This window comes from Heliconius melpomene, chromosome 1 (genome assembly GCF_056956725.1).
Source record: "Heliconius melpomene rosina isolate 202511_hmr_F chromosome 1, ASM5695672v1, whole genome shotgun sequence".
Taxonomy (NCBI): Eukaryota; Metazoa; Arthropoda; class Insecta; order Lepidoptera; family Nymphalidae; genus Heliconius; species Heliconius melpomene.
The window spans coordinates 12531673-12556973 of record NC_140389.1 but is presented as its reverse complement, the minus strand read 5'-3'; the positions used below and the strand labels follow the sequence as shown (position 1 = coordinate 12556973).

Below are 25301 nucleotides of genomic sequence, written 5' to 3'. Positions count from 1 at the left end.
CAGTTTTCGGGCATATATGTACACGTTTGTTAGGTTAGGGTTGTTTATAGATCCGTTATACAAAGAACCTTAATGGCGGTCACGTCTAGTGTAGAGTTTAAATATCATTGTATCGTTTTATCAATTCATATGAAAATTATATTTTTATCTTTAATTTTTTTCTATGTATCATTTATGTACGATTTCCAAGTTCAAATCCTGCTACCTTCGCATTTTTATAGTTTTTAAAGAAATATTTTATAAAATTTGCAAATTAAGTAAACTATTGCTTTTTATTATACAAGGTATTAAATGAATATAATTTTTACACCTATTAATGTTTTCAGCTAATAAGCGGCCCATTTCTTGTATTGTTCTACGAATAATTTTCCGATATGAAAACCTTTGTCGTAGCGCGTAGCAAGTAAGCTGGCTCGCCGCCAGTTCTGATTTTTCATATTTCACTGGATCAGTATGACTTACAATACCAGACGTATATTTGGATTTTTTTGTTTCTTTCAGAAAACTTCGAGGAATTGATGTTAGGCTTACTTACATTGTGATTGAAAAATTAACATCGAATACGTAGGTACCTAAGTATATTGACGTTTAAATGCATATTAAATAGATCCTAGGTAATTTTATTTGGTAAAATATTAATTATTTTATCAAATTATTGATTTAACTTTCATAGATATGTCATAGCATAATTAAAAATAAAAATTCAAGAGAAATTCTAATTCGTAGAGATTACTTGGAGTTGACAAGGGGACGTTTGCAGTATCGTATAGAATTGAACTTCGGTTAATTCTGGTGAAACTGACTTTGGCACAGAGCCATACTACGGCGTAGCTTTATTGTTACACATTTGGCTACGACTCTAAAACCAACACTTGATTCTACATCGCTAATACCATTAAAAATATCAATTACTAAACTTTTACCATTTTTGTTTATGATATTTTAATATTCTACTGCATAGAATGCCTTTACTATTGCCTTGCCTATACTTTTTTTTCTATGAGCCAGGCCTATAATTAATATACTAACCATAGGATTTTATATGGATACTACTTACTATCGAGTTCCTTGCCATTAGTCGTGTTATATTACACAAATATATTAAAGACGGTAAAAAATCCCAGTTCAAGTAAGCGCATTGCAAAAAAATAACATTGCTTTTTGCTGTGTTTAAAACAAGACAATGAGGACATATTTATTATTTAGCATAATCCATGCAGGATTTTAAAGAAATATAAATAACGAAAGTAGTTCTAGTTTTGGGCTTTGGCGTCTTCTTTTATATTCATCATAAAATTTTATAGGCTCTTGCACTTGCCATATAAAATATAGTGGGAATATTTTAGTCTATTGTGTACACGAGAAAATTTTATTTATTTTCTATGAAAACCTGCTTCAGACAGGAATATCAATACGTAAAGAATTTCTCTAACAGTAACTATTTAGTTAGTAACTGTTAAATTATAGTCTTGGGTCAGAAATTAAAGTTTCCTATAGTAATTTTGTCTACTTATGTATATAAAATAATTGTGTAGTTATCGATAAAATTATCTGATTGTAAGGTTAAAGAAAATAAAACAAAATATTTTTAAAAACTATAGTTCTGAAAATTTTCCTTCCTTACCAACATTTCACTTTATCTCAAAACGTGACATAAATGGCAAGTACAAATTAAGAGCTTGAGAAGTAATGATATACAGTGTTGTTTGTTAGAAATATTTTAGAATTTTTAGGTAAGTATTTCTTCACAGTGGTTGATATTTATGTAAATGCAATATTAATATGTGTCTAAATGTAATAACTTTAATAAATATTCTATTTTTATAACCTTAGGTTTGAACTTCTTGTAAAACGTAGAAAAAACCCTGCATTTTTGAATCACGTGGGAAAGGCAGAGAGAACGTAGTGCTACTACACTCTATTCTAGGTTTTCACACATTCAAAGGCATTCTATGTAGAATAAAGATCGTTTTGTTACTAAACTGGAAACGTTTTGAATTTAAATATTGAAAACGATGGTACCTACGCCACTTTCGCAAAATGCTATTGTACGTGTGTAACTTTTAAACTACGCAACAGTTTTCATTGATTCAAAGGAAAGGTTTATTTACAATACATGCATACGTTTTCTTAGTTGCTACAGTATCCCGCACACAGCAGGGTAGGCAGAGGGAACCTAGTGTTAAGATACTCCGTTCCCCATTTCATTTCCCCAAGTGGGAATCGAACCCATAACTTGCTGTATTTACAGTCACACGCTTATGCCACTGCGCCGACTCGATATATGTAACACAAAAGCTACCGGTTAAGTGAAATTAAGTGCAAGTTAGTTTAGGTTTGGTTAGACAGATAATTACCGGACACGGTTGCTTCGGTGATTATTTGTTTAGGATCGGACGTTAGACAGCGTCATTTGCCTCTACTGCGACAAGGACACTTATGGTGCCCAAAACGCCCTTGAAACGGGGGCCTCAGTTCAGGAAGTCGGGCGTAATCTTTCCTTTCCTATTGTTATAAGACATATGTTGGACAAGCATGACCTTCTATGAGACGGTCATGTCACGGAAGGAGGTTTCCTTGCGAGACCAGGACAAACGTGATCTTTCTTCACCGAAACGACGATGACGTGGACTTGCGCTTTCAAATCGTCCTGGTCTCCCATGTTGTTATCCATCAATGAGATAAATTAGTTTTTTAAGTAAGTCCATTGGTGTGCAGTGTGGGAAATCTACGCATCCTTATTATATAGAATGGTAACATACAGTTGAAAGACGAGTACGTTAGTACAAAGGATATATTTTTATTTTTTTATAAGTGAGCTCTGTAGAGGAGCATGTCACGTATGGACGGCTACGGACGCGGTTCTAAGAATTTCCCAGGTTCTTCCATTGTTTCGAAGTCGACACCACAAGGATTGAATATATATATATAATATAAAAATAGATATAAACTTTTAAACTTAAAATTAAATAACCTAACTTAAAAAAATCTGCACTTAAAATCCGCCAAATCTAACGCTACGATGGCGTAACCACTACATGTCCTTATTACATATTAATTACCAACGGAAATCTGCATGAAATGCAAGCAATTGAACGAATCGCACCTTTATCGCCTGCCATATTGCACTCATCAAAATACGTTTTTAAAACCACATATATTCTATTATTTTCATAATTCCAGCCAGTTGCACACTAAAATAATAGGTCAAAGTGAACAAACCGCTTTTCGAAGTCGATATGAGATGAAATATAGATAGATGTTCATGAATAACCAATGAGATGATGAAATTTTTCTGGAATAGGATGTTATAAGAAAATATTCGGTAACTATCGAGACTTTCTACATGAATAATAAATAAGCAATGTAACTATCAAACAGTTTAGTTGCAGTTTTGAAGTTTTTAAACCGTATGAACATGAATACAATATTTTGAAAAAATAAGTAGGTAATTACTAATTAATCCTATAATTTGTGACTGAGGCCAGTCGTGGTTTAGGGGCACAAGTGTGCGACTGTACACGTGACAAAATTCGAGGTAGATTCCCACTCGCTCTGGTAAAGAGGCAAACCGCGGCGTTGAGTTCAGTTACTCGACACGTCACACTAGGTTCCCAGGTTGCTTCTGCCCACGCTGCTGCCGTAAAATAAAAAAGGAAAGTAGGTAATTAAAGTATATATGAATGTAGCTTGTATGAAAAAGAGCTACGCGTTCCGTAGAAAGAGTTCTGTTTTGAAAGTAATGTTTGAACGTGGGTGAAATTTGTTATTGTATGTTTCCGCTTTAGTCTCTGCAGTTAGTATATATTATGTATTGTGTTTGTAGATCAAAGCTTGATTTAGACAACAGTACCCACCCCAAGTTTAAATCTTAATAGTCCTGAAATTCAGTACAGGTAGATACTAAAATCTTTGATTATCGTATAGCCTTGGATATCGCTATCGGTATCAATAAAATTTTTCATTAGACTGCGTGCACGTGTTTAATAAGCGACAAATGAGGGTACAAATATTATGTGGGTGGTAATGATACAGGTTGACTCTCACAAAGACAATTTTCATTTTTCTCACGTGCGCTGGCTATGAGACATACATAGCAAGTTATCACGAACTTCGCTGCTTTAATTCAGTAGAGTCATATATAGTTAAGTTTTCATTAAGTTAAAGTATTGTTTTTTCCTAACAATAAATAGGTTTTTGTTTCATTTATTAACTTTCGTATGAAGTTTATACCGTGTTGATATGGCTAGTGAACTATGCATTACGTGCTTCGAGTAATACTGAGACTCTAATTGTGAATTTATCTAATTAATCTTACACTACTCATTTATTACTTTAATCTTTAAAAATAAATCTTTTACCGTCACTATAAATAAAAAACAAGCATAAAAAACGAATAAAATTAGGATATTTTAAACTAAATATTCGAAAAAAAAGGCAGTTAACGTTGCTCGCATGTGTGTGCATAAGGGATTGGTGCTATTAATATGTGAAATCGTACAAGTTATTTATAATATTTATAATACAGGTACTGATTTCATAAGTAACTGTCATATAGTAGGGTAGACAGAGGAAGCCCAGTGTTAAAACTTTCCGTTTTAAGTGTATTGTCATTGTCTTGTATTGTGTCTTGTTAATAGAAATATTAAAAGAAGATATTTAAACATGTTAATCATAGCTATAGCTTACTAAATACGCAAAACACCTAAACTAATGAAAATTCACTGGCGTTTGTAACAATAGGTAGTTCATGTACAATTTAAGCATAAACAACCCACTCAATATCGATAAAAGCAAGCTTAAGTAACATACCACTTCTATTCGAATACATTCGCTTAGAATTAACGAGTGGAATATATTTTGCGGATGCTTACCTTTAGTAGATATTTCTTGTTTACTAATAGTTATATTATAATCTATTCATAGTATAAAACCAAATTGCTTTAAAGTGATGAAAATGTTGCTTAATGAAGTTTTCATTAATAAATGGTTTATCTATATATATAAAAGGACTTGTCCTCACTGACTGAGGTAAGACGCACGCACAGCCGTAACCGCTGATGGTAGAAACGTGGAATTTGGACAGATGTTTACTTTCGTAATCTGGACATCCACTAAGAAGGGATTTTGATAATTTTTAACCCTAAAGGGGTGAAATAGGGGTTGAAAGTTTGTATGGAAAAAAAATTAAATCGGCATCGATTTTCATAAAATTTTAATTTTAGATTTTCAAAAGTATTTAATTGAATACGTGTTTCATCGTTTTCTAGAATTCTCCCTCTAAGGGTGCATATAAGGGGTTGAAAGTTTGTATAGATTTTTTTTAAAATCGGCACCAATTTTTATAAAATTTGAAAATCAGTCTCTTAAAAGTATTTAATTGAACATGTGTTTCATGGTTTTCTAGACATCACCCCCTAAGGGTGCAAATAAGGGGTTGAAAGTTTGTATGGAAAAATCTTCAAATCGCCACCGATTTCTATAAAATAAGAAATTTAGACTCTTAAAAACATTTCATTGAACACAGGTTTTATGGTTTATTAGAATTCACCCCCAAAATACGCAAGCGAAGCTGCGCGCGTCCGCTAGTAGGTAATAAATGTAGTAGTAGTAGTAGGATTTAGTAATAAATGGATTATATATACAATGCAAACAGGTTATATAAAATTGACAAAATCGTATCATATATACGAAATGGACGTGGAAAGGCCTATTGCTTGACGGACGGACAAGAATCCTTTAAGACAATGATCCTTTAAGGCTTACATTTTTTTCTTTATAAATACAGAACCTTAAAATATTTTTTGTTACTAATAAATAGACAGGTCTATCAGTAGCGTAGAAAAGTATAATAAAATATAAATAATTAAAGATACGATTTAAATAAAAAAGGCATCAGGAATTTTTGCAAGATTTATGTACATATGTCTTATCAGAAGCTATTATCGTATAAAATAAAGTGTTAGTTGGCTATGAGATACCATTTTGTTATTTCCTTCATTCTATCAAAGCGACAAATAGCCCACTTTCCGGACATATTGATTCCGTGTGTAATGTTTTATCTGTCATGTATTTTTTTTTGCCGTCAGAAATATTATTTGTTTTTCCTTAGACTCTTTGAATTTAATAATATTTCTTGGTTTTCTGTTTTACTTTAACAAGTTTCAAAAATATATTTAAGAAATAATCTAATTTTATATTAAGAAGATAATGAAGTAGTTTTATGAATACAGATTTTCCACGGATTATAAAAACCTTCAATGTGATATAAACTGCACTTGAAGTCGTTATAATTAACTGTATTTTATATAGAAGCTAATGTCTTAATAATAATATAATTTAAAATTAATTTGAAATTAAGATTCTATTTACTTTTTTATGGTAGTTGAAAAACTAGTAGATTATGAAGAATGTATCTTTATAATGAAAACTAATGACACGGAAAGCGGAACTATCTGACGATAAGTAGTTAAGGAACTTTTTTATTACACCGAAATATCGAAATCAACTTTATTTTGTCAACAGAGACATATAATTGAAGCTCTTGGAATTGATATCGCTGTATTCATTATTTCAAAGCAAATCTATTTATAGAAAGACTTAATTTTGAATTCCGCAAATCAATATTATATTTTACAAAGATTTAATAGCTATTGAGCATAAACCAAGTATTATAAATAAAAAAATATATTTATAATAAAATATACGTTGCGTTCAAATGGAGTCAATAAGGGAAGAAGTTATAATAATAGATATTTGAGTAGGTGCTATGTATATTAAAATCCATTTTTTCTTACAACTTAGTTTATATATAACCATTGAATATGTATCAGATACCATTGTAATGTGAACTGTAGAAGCCACTGTAGATCGTAGTAGTTGTCGTAGGTATAAATAAATTCATAATATAGTTGTTTTCTCGATCTCAGTGGGGCTTATTTCCTAACCAATACCTACATTATATTTTTTAAATATAATTTATAAATAAGTTTTTCTTAAATAAATCTTCGCACATAAGTGTCTAAGTTATTAACAATTAATTATAATATCAAGTGCCTTGTGCATAAAACATGTGGTTTATTTATGGTATCACGAGCATTGTGTTTTGGTAGAGTATTTTTAATTTTTTATTCCGAGTGAAACGTGAAAGCAGGAACATTTGAGTAGAAGGCTCTCGGCATATGAAATTAGTTTCTATACTTTGCAGTGCAAGAGAAAAATAAATAGCAGAGAGAAATAATATTCTTATGGCGTGATGCTAATAATATTGTGCTGCTTAGTGCTCTGGCACAATTTCAACACAGGTTGCCAATTTGCTTCAAGTGAATTATGAATACTACGTTTCCAGCTCTCTTACATGGAATAAAATATAGCGTTGTATTTAATAAAATTTCTTGTAATACTTATTTCGAATCTTTGGACATTTTTATTATACAATATATTCTAATAATAGTTTCATCAATGAAATGCAAATTAACCACAAATATTAAATAGCAATTAAATAAAACAAGTAAACTTTATAATTGACAATAAAAGTTTCAAAGTAAAATAGAATTCAACCGTAAAATGTGCAAAACACTGCAGCGCAAATAATTTAGCACGAAAAGCTAATGCTTAATGAAATTGTAAATACTGGTTGCAAATTGACAAGCAGTGAAGCGTGACCGTTTAGGGAACGAAGGACAAGTGACACCGAGTACTTCGCTTTCTTTGATCTTTTAGCCAGAGGTGTTTGCCTTGTTACGAACAAAAGAAAGGAAAGAATTAGTTACGTCGTCGTTAGAGTCCGTAAAAATGGCATTTTTTGCAGGCAGTCTATAGGTCACGTTATATGATTTAAATATTTCAAATCTTCAAACATGCAGACTAACATAACAATTTAGTGCTTATATTATGTAAAACTACAAATATAAGTTTGTAATATATTTTTAAAATACTTCCTCATCATTTCGTGTCAAATTTCACAACTGTTGGTCCAAGGGAAGTACTAGGCTTAGATTATACGGCGAATATCATACAAAATGCAGTATTGACTTAGAAACTTGACTTTCTGTGCTCTCTATTTTATCTGAAACCTGAAATATAGCTGAATATTTCACCTTGATACCTCCACGCCATCTCGAGATAAATGGTCTTGACAGACGGTTAGACTAACAACAAAGTTATCTTATAAGGGTTGCGCTATTTCCTTTTGAGGTACGGAATCCTAAAAATTATTGCTAAGATTAAAGCATAGCCAACTAATGTAACTACAAGTAGGGCTTGTAGCTTACTACGAATTGATTATTCTGAAACAATTAAATGCTGTTTTGTTTTCTAGAAGAATTTAAAATTATTCTTTTATGAAGTTTTGTAGTGCCCACTTTTAGTAATATTACATGAAATATTATAATTAGACGGATGCACAATTATAACCATTGTTTGTTAATAATTATTGTCGGCTTATATTTGTTAAGTTATTTAAATATTGTATTATTAGCATTATTGGTTATCTAATAATATTTGTAAACATTAGTGCTACATTTAAATTGTCTCTTGGGATTAGATCAATTCTGACGAAATGATTGAAATTTGTTCAATAAATACGACAAAAATTAGAACTGTTATAGAGAAAATTAAATAAAGTAATAGCGGACAAAGATGAAACTTCTCTAGCAGCTGATTTTTTTGTGGCTAAAAAATGTTTTAAAAGAAGATAAATAATTTGGTGCGAAGTTTAGGTCCTATTGATATATAACTTCCAGCTAATCTATTGTTTAGTTTGAGTTTCTGGTGCGTCGTAAAGAATTTGGGTAGCCTTGGAAATGCGTTTCCTACTGGCTAATTTTTACGTTTCGTAACTAAAATAACTTTTTCATTTGTTTTAATTGTAATTTAATTATAGAGTAGTCTTTTATAGAGTAGTTAAAATTGTGCTTTCATTTAAAGTGGTGATGACAAAAACACTATATACTACGCAATAAAAATGAAAAATAAAATCTTGCGAAATACACCATAGAAAACTCTATTTTCACGAAAAACTACGAATCAACGATGAATGATGGTGACGTGACCAAATGTTTACTAAAGTATTGTGGTCAAGCTATATAAATATTGTATAAGTACGTAATTATAGTCCTATCTTAGAAGGCATCTATGAGTCGATAGTGAAGATTTATTAGGAGAGCGGGCGGCTATAAACTTATTTTATTATTCCATCAAACGTGGTGCCGACTCAAATACTTGCATTGCACTTTCTGTTTTAATATTTTTATCACGTATTCATATTGGTATTAAGTATTCACTTGAATGTGCAAGCAGACGACTCCATATTGAAAGTGGATCTAATTGGATATTTCATGAAAAACATATATTCATATGCTATGCTACAAGATTAGTACTTATATTATATAGTAATATAAGTACTAATTTTGTAGCTATGTTATTAATTTTGTTATAATATTATTTTATACATATTATAGGACTAAATATATTTATAAAATATTCTTTCTTATCTTATCATTTACTGTATTTTGTTAAAAAAACAAAGAAAAAAAAAACAGACATTTTGAGCTAGCGGAATTCAACGCAAGTCTTGCCGAGTCCTCTTCCTTTCAAAAAATGTATACAAAAAAATGTATACATTGCTACGAATTTGAATATTACGTTACAAAAATTCTAATAAAATAGAAACTTGTTGTAAATTAATTATACACACGTCAGTATTATGCCAGGCAGTCCTGGTCCCTAACGTTGTACAAATATTAAGGTTAGCGTTGTTAATTCGTACGTGACGCAGCAAGCGCAGTTGAGTTATTTGAATTTACGAGATTGCACTCACTACACAATTATGTAAACGAAATTATAATTTCTGCTCAGTTTTGTAAACATTTGTTATAGATGCATTACTCAGTACACTAAAAAGGGTGCAAATATTTTAATTTTAATCCCACATTCCCGTATGCAGTAGGTATAGTAGGCAGAGGATTTTTTTTAAATATGGTAGGTACCAATGTGGTAGGTACCAATTCTCCTCAGTGAGGGTAAAACCTACGTAGAACCCTCTCTCACCATACTTTTGGCGAAAAAGTCTCGCTTTTTTACTTAAAACTGTTCACAAATCCCGCTTTTCACCTAGAACAAATCTGGCAATGCTGTATATTATACACTAGTGGACCCGGACGCGGCTACGCCTGCTTCAACTATAAGAATATTTATTAAATATATTCATGAAATTATTTTTTAATTTTCAATAGAATTAGTAAGAAAAAAAACAATGAAAATCAAGTAGATCCAGAGATCTTAGCGTTCAAACAAACAAACAAACAAACAAACAAACAAACAAACAAACAAACAAACAAACTCTTCCGCTTTATTATATTAGTATAGATAAATGGAACAACGGTTTCTTAATGTATTGTAGTCTTGAGAGATGAGGCTGGTCGAAATTGACATATCTTTACTGAAATTGCTGTGACAGGATTATGGAATTTAATTAAAATCTACCAACGTTGCCTCAATAGATAATGAATGAGCTATTGTTATTAGAATGTTAATTACACTTAATAAAATGAGAATAATTTTAATTGTAGGTAATTTATGACAGATGAGGGTAGTAAATTACTAAGATTTATCGATAGCCTGGTATTCTGAAGCCATTATATTAATACGCAATAAAAGCGTGAGCAGAGAGATGAATACGAATCCCGGTTCATTAATATTCATGGATAAATTATTCCTTTCATTGTCTTTTAGGCAAATGAATGAGACCCAGAAAGGAAAATAAACTCGTTGTCAGATGTATTAAAATACACACAATTTGCGTAGCTTATTGTGTTAGGCTGGGAATTTGAAGCGACGCGACGGACGCGCGGAACGAAACAACGGACATCGTAACTTTACTAACGAAAATTAAACTAATGCTTGTTAAATAGTTATTCCAAACTATCCAAAGGTATATTAAATAAAATAAATTATGTGCCTGAAAGACTAAAAGAGATACATAGATATAGTTTTAATTTTTTTTATTATAATTTTTTTTTTATTTTAAAAACTACATCCACGGGCGCATACTTGCCCGTGCCTTATCAAATTTATTAAAATAAATAAAAAAATGAAATCTGCTTCATGCTGTATCCCATATACAGCAGGGTAGGTAGAGGGAACCTAGTATTAAGGCACTTCGAGCCATTGCGTGTGGTGTGGCAGAACTCAACGCCGGGCCTTTTTTTTTATGGAAAAAGTACAAGGCAAACGAGCGTTCGGGTCACTTGATGATGATCACCGCCGCCCACGACCCCGTGCAGCACCAGAGGAGCTACAGGTGCGTTGCCGGCCTTTGAGGTGGAGATAGACGCGCTTTTTGAAGGTACCCAAGGTCTTGTTGGCAAATGAAAATATTAAGCCATCATAATAATAATTCATTCCCTGGAGTAGGGGAACGAACTCACAATCGTCGCGATAGAACAGTCACTCCCTTGTGCCCCTGCGCCACGACTGCCTCAACGGCCTCAAATTTATTATAATGCTGATTGTATTACGAATATATAACTGAAGTATGGCAAGCATTTGTAACACGGTTGTTGCTAGGCTTCGAGAGATATGAGTAAATCGGCTAGGCACGTCCCCTGTGAGCTCGTTTGCATTCTTCTACATATTGCTTACAAACATCACGAGAACGAACAGAACGTAAACACTTCTTTGCGGCTTATTGTTTGGAATTGTTATATTTCATATTGCATTGTTTCTCAACGCCGTAGCATCTTAGAAAATATAAATACTAACAAATATTTAAAAAATCCTTCTTGATAATATAATGCGTACAACTCGGTCCACTTTAATATTTCACAATTGTAAATAAAATATAAAAAAGCTATAAATAAAGGCATGAACAGAATCCTCTCTTAAGTGGTACTATCAAATATTATAAATCTGTGCTAACAGGTGATGGGCAGGTAATCGTGGGCGGTTCGGGTGGCGAGGGTTGAGGGAGACGGAGGCAGCGAGTGTTTGCCGCGCAAACAGAGCCGCTCGAGGACGCGGCAAATACGGCTCAAGCACTCACCTGTGATATCCAACTTCCAAGTCAGTCCAGCACCAGCAACGCCACTTACATTACAGTGACAAATGTTTATGTTTATATAACTGATATAATGCTTTAAATGTATTACATTTGAAATTGGTTTTTACAAACTGTTTCTACATGAAATTGGTTTTTAACCGACTTCTGTAAGAAAAGGAGGTTATCAATTCGACTGATTTTTTTTTTATAAAGAACCTTTTAGCACTTCAATTTCATCTCCTTTTTATAATTTATATTCTGGTAATGTTATTCATATGTGTTTTTTTTAGTTTTCGCTGTAACCCGCATATAGCAGGGTAAGCAGAAAAAACCTGAAAACCTAGTGTTAAATCACTCCGTTCCTATTAAGGCACTTCCGTTCAACAATTTCCCCCGAATTCTGGACGCATTGCATGTTGAGTGGCAGACTTCAACGCCGTGTTTTGCTTCGACACTAGAGCGTAATGAAAATAGTAAATATTTTATTTCCTCGAGTGGAAATCGAATCCATAGCTGCCACATTTACAGTCACACGTTTGCATCCCTGCGCCAAGTTTGTCGTCACAGTAGTAGCACAAACTACCGATGTTAACATAAAATAATATTATAGAGACAAAAGTTATTTATCATTTCTAATGAAATAATATAGATATGATAATATAATGAATAAACTTTTCAGTGAGGTAGTTCTCCCCAGATGACGGTAAAGTTTGTACTGGCTCTAATATTATGCGGTCCTATTATTTTTATGCGCATAATTTGAAACGCCGAGGCAATATTAGTAATGGACGTTACATGTTACAAATAGTTTATGTTGATAAAAACAAGCGAAATTGCTCCAAAGTAAACTATTGTTTTACATATTTATTATGATGAATATGTTAACCGTAAATTCTTTGCGGTCGCATGTGAATTTAAGTATAAACGTTTATAATGTAAAATATTACCGTTTAAAATTGTAACTAATCGCTGTCGGTACATAGAGTATCATGAGAAAACAATTCTTTTGTAAATGTTTATCTGTGCGTTTGTTTACGTAAATCTCAGAAACGGCTTAACTTAATTACATGCAGTTTTCACTATTGCATTTTGGCAAACTTCCCTTAACCTTAAATATAACCATTATTAGTATATACCTCCATTTATTAGTTTGAATAAAAAAAATAGAATATAGTAAACAGGTAAATAATGTAGTAAGTATATCTAAAGTACTTTTTTACGTCTCTATTTTTTACGTAAGTGTGTTTTATTCGTTTCCACAAATTCGTTCAAAATATTTACTTTGATATTTTTCTCAATGAATTCCTTAGCAGAGATCAAAATATCTCGAATATATTGTATACTATAAAAGAATACCCAATAATGGAATGTTATGACATTAAATAATCTTGCTTTTGACTTTTTTAACAATTTATCTTTTATTCTCGTTTTAACATAAAAAGAACTTTATTTTTTTATTAAAAATGTATTTAAAGGAATAAAAATTTGAAATAATATTATATTTTTATCAAATTATAAGGCCGTCGTGGCGCAGCGGCACAAGGGTGTGACTGTAACGCGACGATCGTGGGTTCGATCCCCATTCGGGGAAATGAAATATTTATTTACATTTATATTTCCAAAGCGCGTAGTACCTAGTAGGGATTTGAATATTCCATGTGCTTGTCAAAAGTACACAAGTATCCTACCTAATCTCTCTGAAGTAGGTATATGAACGTGAAACTTATGATCTTTAAAACTAAATTCGATGTTTTCCTACTTTATTTTCTTCTCAGTCTTCTATCATATTTTTTTCTACAGATTTACCGTCTTTTCGTTAAAATATTCCAAGCCATCGGAGCAAATAACATTACTTTTAAATAAAGTATAATGTTATGTAAATATTCGATCCCGACAGTTTTATTAGAAAAAATTGCTATGTAGATACGTGAATAAAATCCTTTCTGCAGGTAAAACAGATGTTGCCAGGATCCGCACCGTTTCAATGAAATATCCATTTAGGTATGTGAAAGCACATCTATTTTCATCTAATTTTATTTCAAACTAAAATTTATGTTTAACTAATAGTTATATTATTATAGTACCCAATGTTGTGTTTATAGTGAAATGATATCAAATTATAACCTTGTTGTTGTAATTAAAATTAAATACATACAAATTATCTACATTAATTAGTTTAATATAATTTAATTTACTAACCAAGACTTGTTTAAATGAATTTATATTGAGAATCTTTAAAATATAGAAAAAAATAGTATCAATTCTTATTAATACTATTTATTGGTCAATATAAAAACCGTATCCCATATTATGCGCTATCACATATTAAAGATAGGCGGGGATTATCCAATCAAGGTTGCGTCACCGAAGCTGTGAAGCCCTTTTCCACGCTTTATGTTCTTTTTTGGCAGATGAATGGAAATTTTTGTTGGTTTAGTACAATATTTTGGCGCGCTGTGGGAGGGTTCGGCGAGCTGTGATTTAAAGCTGTGATGAATATTTTGTTATTGTTGTGTTATAAAGAAAATTGTTTACATTAACTAATTTATTAAAAGGCTTTCGTGGCGCGGGTGCAAAAGGGTGTGATTACAAAGTAGAAGCCCGGCGTTGAGTTCCACCACTCAACACGCAATGTCTCGAAAATATCAGCGGAAAGTCGGAAAGGAAGGAAGCGGAAAGTCGCCCCTCTGCCTACCCTGCTGTTCCCGCATACAACCTGAAACTGGTCTTGAGGCCAGTCGTAGCGCAGGGGCACAAAGTGTGACCGTAAAATTTACTGGTTGTGGGTTCGATCCCCACACGAGGAGGTGAAATATTTATTTAAATTTATATTTCCATTTCTTCGCTTTGGCGTTGAGTTGATGTCTTCAATACGTATTTAGTCAGCCATTTTCACGATTTAATTTGAGCGTGTTATATATTTAATTTTTTTCAGAGTATAATGTATGCTTTAGTTTATTTAGCGCTTATCAATGCATATAATAAGCGAACTAATAATATGCGAAGATAATATAATTCTAAGTATTATAAATTGTATAGAATAATTATATTACAATAACATTCAAAAAATAAATAAATTGCAGAAATTAAGAATAGTTCTATATTACACTCGAGACATTGAAGTAAAATGTAGTTTGTCTCAATGGTTTTGTGAAGTATTGGAGTAGGTCGGATATAAGAGTGAATATTATTTTTAGATTCTTTTTCTAACAGCATCGCACTTCTATTATGTCAAGAGCGTTGAGATACAATCGTGGAATTCAAGCTTTAGGAATTTTGTATTTCTCTTTTCGCGGATTGATACAATGTGATATCGGTTACACGAAATGTACATCATGTGGAAAAATAGTTTCGTTTATTGCATTGTTTCTTTTAGGTAGGTATATCGTTTGACTTGCTATATTGATATATGTATATTCATGTATTTTTTTTAATAATTTTTTTTTAGTTCATTTATACGTATAAACATCCGTCTGGCCGTCGTGGCGTAGTATAGCACAGTGTTTGATTGTAAGTGTGATTGTAAGGGTTGTCCATTCGATTCTCATGTATGTCATTTCCCCGAGGCATTAAATAATTTTCATTTTCTCGTTGTGGTTATAAAACAGAGCTCAGCGCTAAGTTCTGCCATTCTACAAGCAATGTCTTGAAAATTGTCAGAAAATAGAAACGAAGCGCATCTTTATCGCATATAAAATAAGCGGGGGCTAAAAACATTCCCTAATTCTTATATAGGTACTGTTTGAGAAACACAGTATTTGATTGGTGAAGAAATAATATATATTTCTCTGCGAATTTTCAACCTACACCGTCTATCTGCAAGCATTACTTACATTTGTGCAAAGAGGGTGTCATGAAGCTTGCGAAACAAATAAATTAAGAGTTAAGTAATTACTAATTATTAAATGTCTTCTAATATATTTTAATTGATTTAAAAATGAAATAATTTTAACAGTTTTTTATTTAACATATTCGAGTGTGATGTACTTTGTACTCCTCCGTGTTCCTAAAGTGGAAATAATTTTCCTCGAAAGCTATATTTTTCTTTGTTTTCTTCATTTTTCTTTTATTTTCTTATATTACACAAACATTACAATGTTTTTTTTTAATAGAAAATACGAGAAGTCGACTCGCATTCATTATTATCGACAACAACATTTGCGTTTGTTCAGTCCACTAGAAAAGTAGAGGAACTGCGAAGGATTTCTTAAGCGAGCGCGTCTTAAGTGCGGCGCGTCGCGACGGATGCGTGCGTGGGGCGCAGTGGCGGGCGGGCGGCGGCGGCGGGCGGCGGCGGGCGTGCGGTGGTGTGGGCGGGGTGTATCGATCACGGCGGGGCGCGTGCGCCGCGGCATGGAGCGGGCGGCGTCGGTGGGCCTCGCAGTCCGCAGCTGGCCGGCCGGCGAGCGACTGCCTCGCGACCTCGCGACTTCGCGTCCTCGCGCGCTTCAGCCGCACCGCAACGTTTGACATTTCAGACGCAGCGCGCAACAACATTACAACCTCAAACTGTCTCTCTCAAGGAATTGCTTAACGGCTGAAATATTGGTGCGGCCATGCAAATTGATGTTTTTCGAATGTTAATTAAATAACATTTTCTGACTCTACAGCGTTCACAATTTTGTGTACTTAGAACTGAAAATATATATAAGCAGTAACTATTAGTGAATTCAGTAATTGATAATAAGATAATTGTGAAGTGTTGACTTGAAAGTAATAATGTTATCTTGTGCTCAGTTCGTGTAAGTGACTCGGAAAAGACATCAAAAGCTCGCTCACGAGTTCACGGCTCGTTAATTCTGAGAAAATCTGAAAAAAGCGGTTTTCGCCTGCGTTTGCCCTTCAGTGATAAAATTTATGACGAACGGTAAGAAGCGTGTGGTGATAAGGGTCGGGTGCGTTATCTCCGCGGGCGGCAACGAGGGTGTAGTACATATCGTCTTGTCGAACCTGATCATAGATAGAGAACTTGCCTTAATAGTAATTATACGTTAAGTATTGCAGAATATTTTGTTCTGTTAGTAATATTTTAGAAACAGTTGATAAAGTATTATACAATTGAATAAATATATACATTTGTATAATTCTTTTTGTAGAATAGTACATAAATTCATACTTTTTAGGAGAAGTAGTAGTTGTTAATATTTTTTTTGAAACAAAATCCTTGATAATAATAAGTATCAAGCAATTTAACATATATTCTTTTTAATTTTATACTTATACGATACTAGCGATCCATACGCGACTTCGTCTGTTTAAGTTGCCTATTATATTATAGCCAAATTATACTAAATCTAAAGATTCATCAAAATCCGTTCAGCAGTTTTTGCGAGAAAGTAGAATGTGAGGGTGGGTGTTCTTCCTTACAAATTTTCACATCTTTAGTAGGATAGGATTTTTTTAGTAAAGGACGTATAATTTTTGCACACTACAGTCTACAAATTATGTATATAATATAGTAGCTCTACATGAGTTACAAAGTAAGGTCGATTTTCTTTATAGATGCCGTATTAGTGATACCATATTAGTGATATTGAAATGTAATAGGAATTAAATGCGTTACGCTTATTTTTAAACCATTTGGTGATATAGTAATAAAAAAACTACACTGAAATGAAGTTTAATGAACGAATTTAATGAATTTAATATTTATATTTAGTAATTATAAAATAACATTAACAAAGGATTATTAATTTCTGCCCCGAAATATTTTAAGTTAGGAATATAAAATTTTACTTTAGGACCACTGTTAAAAAGAGAATAAAATCCTGCTCCAGCATTTTGTGGAAATTCTCTGTCTCTAAAAAATGAAATAGAGATTGGCATTTCGTGTTAAGCCTAATAGAGAGAAAAAGAATTAATTAATTTGACATTATGGAAGCCTAGGATGATTATTGACATTGTAAGCACCGGTACTAGTTAAAGAAAAAGCATATAAATAAATAGAATATTTTTGTCTTTATGAAAATTATACGCATAAATACGTAATGAAAGTGAAAGCGGAAATGATCTTGCTCAATTTTCAACGATAACGAGTGGTATAACGATAACGAGTATAAACCATAGCAAGACTCATAAAGTCCATGTTAATGAAGTCGTGCTACGACCAGCCAGTAATCGTATATAAAATATTTCTTAATAAAGCTGGCACTTTTAAAATATTACTTAGTAAAGCTAGCATACGTTCGGTTCGCTACCAGTAACTTTACTTTTTTTTGTCCATAATTGCTTACACTGAATTAAGATGTAATATATTTATGTAAGTCTAAACTAAATAATGTTAATTAAGATCAACGACCCTAACGGGTTGTCATGTATGACAATGATATTTTAAGTTACTATATTTATATATAATAATATTTTATCTATTATAGCTTTTCTATAAAAAATCCTTTTGTACACGGATGGAAGGAATAATAAATACCTTTGCCTATGTCTGGGAAGTCAAAATACCAAATATACTCGTAACTCATAATCAAAATATTATAGGGCGGTCAAAATATTTCTGGGATCTGTAAAGTGGCATCTTTTAAAATTTCTCGGTAAAAAAAGGTTACGAAGGCCGCACTCATCTTTAGGTGTAATAGTTGATAGCTTTTTAAATGTTCTTGAGAAAGTAGATCATCAACCTAAGCCTAAGTAGGGAGAAAAAAGTTTGAATTTACGACAATTTTTTAACATCACGTCCAAATCTGCCTTTCCTCGTATACAACCCTTTTAAAGAATTTCTATGTAAGTGTCATATAAGCATTAAAGTTTTTGCTAGAAGTAGTGCAATCGGTGGTGGTAGTTCAGAGCATAAACAATTTTTAGTTGTTAACTACAAAAAAAAAAAAGGAATTCTCTAACAACGTAAGAGAGACCAAGACATGTATGTTCTGGACAAGCTTATCATGATATTGTAATACCATTTCCAAAAGACAGAAGTTTCTTAGAATTTTCTCACGAGTTTGCTGAAGTCAATACTCCAATTTTACAAACAGTTTATGATAGAAGTAATCGTAAATAGTTTTTTTTTGACAAACAAATAAATTTCACAATAGATGTAGACTTAACAAAAATATTGTATTTCGCAAGAGGAGAATGATACATATAAAGTAAATGCAATAGATTTAAAAATGCACAACGTTTAACTACCCATTGAAGAAACGAAAATGAAGAAACAATTTCCTTTACTCACAATTTCACAAGAACCAGTAACACAAAACAAATATCTCTAAAGATCGTAGTTTTAAAGTAAATAAGTACTTCTGACTTAAGAACCATCAGGAATAGATTGTACAGCAGATGTAGATACGAGAGGTTTAACAGCGAAATCTCTCTATCATTTGCTAAAATATTGATATCTACTGAGATGTCGCTGTCTAGAAATATTTGCATTTCGTTTCTAAAACATACTTCGAAGGTGGCACTAGTAAAATCATATCGAATTAGTTAGATAAAGAGATATGACCTCGGATAGTGTATTTATGTAGTTTTTATGTATAATCTTTTTAGTACATTTAAGGTATATAAAAAACGGTATTCTACCAGTTCATAGTCAATCCTATCTTTCTATGTGTTTCTCAATTTTTGTAAAGGTATTCTAATAAAGTCCATGTATCTCTTGCTGTTAATTTAGAAATTTTGCACGCGTTGCAGTGGTATTCTTTGTGTAAGCACTATAAGAAAAATATATCTTGCCTCGTGATCCAGAGTTAAATTCACTAATTACCATAGTATCATTCGTTTATGTCAACTGCACTATATTTACATTTTATTGAGACTAAAAAAAGTTTATTCACGTACTTAACTGTCTATTTAATTTAGTATTGTAGTCGTTTATGAGCTTCGTCTGCGGTTTTGATACTTAATTAATTTTATATGTACCGGATAATAAATATTCAAAATAGAGTAGGTACCGAGTGACAATGTGAATAATATAATATCCATGACGAGCATAAAATAAGAAAGAAGAATAAGAAAGATTTTAATTTAAAATTTACTTTACTTCTTTAAATGTTTACAGAATTTTTTTTACCAGAATTAATAAATAATCGTCATTATATAAAAGTTTTTTTTACTGTATTAGTATCTTTATATTTTTTCCTTACTTTTAATGATACCGTACCAATGACCTGAATATTAATTAATACAATAAATAAAATAAAATAACACGCTGCAGTTAGATAAACTGCATAAAAGAACAGGCAAATAACCAGACCTCAGGCTATGTTATACAATTTTTGTACCCGATTGTGAACGTGATAAGCCGAAACACAATTTGCTTCCCGCTTAAGCCGATGTTATAAAAACTCAAGTCATTTTCAGAACGTAGTTTTAGATTGTGTGAAAATTTATTTCCAAGTCGTATGTCTTGCTGAAATATCTTAGTTTGGTAGCGGACGCTCGGGCGAGAGTCCAACAATTGAGGGATTACGCGTTTCTCTGTGACCCTCTTTTTGGGTCGAACTTTTTAAATGTTATACTACTTTTATAGTGCGGTCACACAAATCTTTGTCTCAATGGACGACGAATGTGTATCGTACACAGGCACAACCTTGTCATTGCTAAAAATTAATATTTATTTACAGCATTAAACATAGTTTATAGTAATTGTTTTTAAATGTTGAATTAAATCATTTAAGTACTTTGTGTTTTTCACTTGAAATATTAACATTTTTATGTTTATGACGTAAGACATCTACGCCTGTGCTGGACAGATTTAGGTTGGCACAGTCTATTGCAGATTTACTACGATAGCAATAAAAACTCCAAACAATAGCAGAAAGTACTCGAATAGATAAAATATCTCATTACTTTTTATAACTTAAGAAAATAAAAAGGGGCAGTTCCCTAAGGGAATTTGAAATTTTCTTTAGGATCCACTGCGTTGCCTTGGCTAAAAAGTACGCCCATGTTTTTTTGTAGATGTAACCCAAAGCTTGTCAGTAAAATAAATCTTTCCGTAATGCGGTTAGTTCAATTTTGTGTGAAAATTAGGGGCATATTTCTTATATCTTTTCTCTAGGCTTGACTCGATTCGTATCACGTTGCTAAACTCACAAAGTAGAGAAGATTCACTGTTTTCTTTGGCATTTGTTGACCCAAATGCGGAAAGGGACGCTATCTCGTTTCAATATATCACGTTATGAGCCCGTAAGTATGGCTGACGTAACAGTGTCGATGTAATATATATGAGAAAAAGTATTGTGTCCTATCATTTCAATGGAGGGTACATGTAAAAAGTTATCCTGTCTTTTTTGTAACTGATTTTGTTTAGAAATTTAGTTTATTCCAAGCATATTATCGTGTATTGAATTATCTCTCATAGGAATTCTGGCTGTTATTTTATTCAGGCTGCGGAGCGAGCTGTTGGAAGGTGTTAAAGAGTGAATGGGCTGAATGAATGAATGTTATATGCGAGCAAGTAGAATTATTAATTTTTCGATACATTTATTTTTTGCATCTAACCTTAAGCTTTTTTTTATAATAGTAAATAAACGTTTACTATTAGTTTATTAGTTTAGTCTTGTTTTTTTAAAATAATTATCAGTTATAGCCTACGTGAAAGTTAATTTGCCTATATGCAAATTTATACAAAGCGGGGATCAAGATATATAATACTAATAAATCCTCTAATCCTATTTAAACACATTAAGACATAATTCACTATTACTGTCGATTACAATAACGGTAAATGCTTGAGCTCGAAATGTTCAAATATTAGTTAAATTTCAGTATAAAATATGCATTTCCTTTTATTGATACTATCCTTTTCCATGTACATATATTATTATTAATAAAAACACAAAGTCCTTTTAAAAATAAAACACAAATAAAGCTTCAGAACAATTAAATAGAAATGTGTAGTGTTAAACAATTGGACTACACTTACTGAAAAAGTCACATCCATAAATATTTTTATTTTATATCGAATCGAGTTCAATATTCGGGGCACATCAATCATTAAAGAAGAATTACATATTCCAGCTGCGCATATCCCAAACGCAGTTACTTTCAGTTTTATATTGAATACGCATAAAAAGTAAATAATTTCGAGCATGAAAAGTTTTGAAGGATATTATTCATCCGTGCCGCGGTTATCTATTCAAGTCACGCGCGCTACCGCTGTTTATTCACATTCGCTTTGGCGTACGCAAATAATGGGGTAACTCCTTGACTAACCAGCTCCTAGCTACCCGAGTCCCGGCCCGGGGACGCCTTTACGGCACTTCGGTGATTAGAATAATGCCTAATTATATCACTTGTTTCGCTTCATAAAACTCGTCACTTGTCAACTCTTACGCTCGACGCTGATAAATCGCGTGTTTAAGTAAAGTTTAAATTTATCAGTACACCGAATAACGGGGAATTTTTTTTTGATCTCCTACTTCTCTCTCTCTCTGCAGGTTTCTCTCTTTCTTCAATGACTTTGCTGCTGTACGTTGCGTAGTTTCTTTTCATTTATCACAGTTGCATTAACATTTTTTTTATTATTTTAAATAAATTTTATAAATTATCTTCTTAGAAAATTTACTACTATAATTATCTTATTTGCTTGAAATTTTCCTATCTTAATATTCTATTTAACGCCCTTACCAAAGAATTTAACATTTTCACAAATTTAAATACCGAGTAAACCTGAAACTGTAATTTATAACCTCGTTTTATAAGTAGTCTATATTATTTTACTGAATTCGCTGTTGAAATAGTTTTTATAAAAACGAACTGTTTGTATATGCAGAGTAGGTATGCCTCAGATACCGCATTTATTATGTAAAAATTTAAACATTCACTGTTACTAGACATTGAAACCTCACAACAAACTATAATTAATTATAATAAATTATTAAAATAAAAGTTACTTCTGAACCTCTACTAATTTCATGACAACTTTCAGGAAAAGGAGGCGGATTTTAATTGCCTTATATAATGTTGGTGTCCCATACCCATTCATTCCCTTAAATAACTCGACAAAACTAAACAAAGCTTTTGTTTGGAAGGTTCCTTTTCTAATGATGATAAATGTATACTATTATAAAGACTTGTTAATACAATAGTATAGATATTTGAAATGTATAATTATTTTGGTTTTAATTGAAACTTTAATCTTAATTAATATTATGGACAATTTGGTTGTTAATTTCTTTTTAGTATGTATAATATATTTCCATTTGGACATTTCTAACATATCTATTAATCACAATAGACATTCCACTTGTCACCCATTTAAGCGTTTTATTTTTTTTTTAGCGTCACATTTTATCTTGCATAACAGTGAGAACTTAGTGTTAACAACTGCGTGCTCTCCGCTTTTTAGTCAAAGACGTTGCGGGTAGAGTGGGAGAGGCTGGTTGGCGTAGCGCTCGATTAGCATTTGTTTAAAAATTAAAAGTCTAAGTTGTATAGAGGGTAGTTGTGGCGCAAGGGCACAAAGTGTGACTGTAAATCGACTGGTTATGGGTTTAATCCCCACTCGAGGAAATGAAATATTTATTTAATATTTACATTTCCATCCTCTGATGTCGAGGCAAAGGGTGGCGTTGAGTTTCGCCACTCAACACGCAATGCCTCCAGAATTCGGAGGAAAGTGGGGAACGGAGTGTCTTAACACAAGAGTACCCCTGCCTTCTCTGCTGTGTGCGGGATAAAGCGTGAAGCTATATAGTAAAAAGTAAAACTCTTGAATAGGAAAAATATTTTAATTTATTATAATCAATCTAGAGCCCAAAGCCTCGTTACTTTGTGGACAATTTGAACCAGTTTGCAACAGGTGCGTCAGTACTCAGTGTAGGCGCATGAATTATGGAGGACAAGCTACGCCACTAATTGATTCTTGAACTTTGCCTCCCCCTTTATTTAACTCTCTCTTCCAGATGCATCAGGTAGATTGTAAGTCTTGGGAGTCAATATGATGCATGTTACAAAAGATCCACGGTGCGCAGAACTGCTTTATTAAAATTTTATATCAATTTAAGTAAATATTGTAAATCATAAATTATATTTATAGCTTGGGTATAGGTATGTATATTTATTTATGTCTTTTTATGTAATATCAAAATCTGACATTTGGATAAATTTATTCCAAAAAATGCATTACTGAGATTAAAAAACAGCTTCTGAAAAATGTCTATTTTCTATTTATATATAAAATATGAGTATAGAATTATACTTTGAGGGGCACAAAACGTGAGACTGTAAACGCGACAGGATGTTGGTTCGATTCCCTCTCAAGGAAAGGAAATATTTAATATTTTCATTTCCTCGCTCTGGTAACAAGGCAAAGCGTAGCGTTGAGTTTTCCTCCACTCAAAAGGCAATGCTTACAGAATTGGGAGGAAAGTGGGGAACGGAAATATCTTAAGGGAAGCGCAGTGTCATAACACGAGGATTCCAGGTTCCTACACATAGCAGGGACTTACCCTGATGTGAGCTGGATACAGCTAAAAAAAACTTTTGGGCTATCCTTTAATTTTGCTCGCGAAAATTATCGCATTTAATAAAAAATATTTAATAAAGAGTGATGTTGATTGTTTATAATATTTACTATCTAATTACTTTAACACAATTCTCGTACTGAGTTAAAGACAATAATTTAAAGTTAACTCTCGTTATTAATTTTAAGGGTTAAGTTTACAAAGTATTGTTTTGGGAAATTGTTCATTTGTTTTACCAAAATAGTATACGTATAAAGGCAAAACTCAGCTTATTTACTTGTTAAGTTAATTATCACAGTAAGGCTTAAACATTCTAAAATACAGTAGTAACTTGAATAATGTTTATCGTTAAAGTAATTTCATCTATGTTTATTACGCACTTTTGAAATTTAACTAAAGTACAGAGAAATATAATTAACAATTCTTCTAATGATATGGATGGGCTCTATCTTTTTATTTTGTTTAAATAAGGTAGTTTATTCTATTTTATTTTGTTATGTCGTATTTTTCAATATAAACCTTGAAAATAAAGACTTTGATTCCATCGTTACGTCTTGCGTATTTCGAGTCTAGTGACTTTCCGCTCACAACATAATCAAAAGAATCAGACCGAGAAAATTTACATTTGTACGAGGTATAGTAAAGCAGTAAAAAAAATATGTCTGTACATTAAATATATTTTTGAAATAACAATGAAGGGAGATATAAAACTAATAGAATATGAATCTATGATTTTTATATTTTTTGTCTGTCTATTTATACACGTAGGTACATACTTCTTCTAAACTATTGAATGAATTTAAATTAAACTTTTTATTGTTGTATTAGGCCTGGTCAGGATC

General features: G+C 32.1%; 1 protein-coding gene across 1 annotated transcript in view; it reads left to right on the top strand.

Annotated features, from left to right (window-relative positions):
- The first annotated feature begins 16415 nt into the window (after positions 1-16415).
- Positions 16416-25301, top strand: part of LOC146541511 (neuroligin-4, Y-linked-like) — a 47023-nt gene continuing 38137 nt past the window's right edge. The window contains exon 1 of the mRNA XM_085187101.1: positions 16416-16907. The gene's annotated coding sequence lies outside the window, so the exon portion shown is untranslated. The remainder of the gene's footprint in view (positions 16908-25301) is intronic.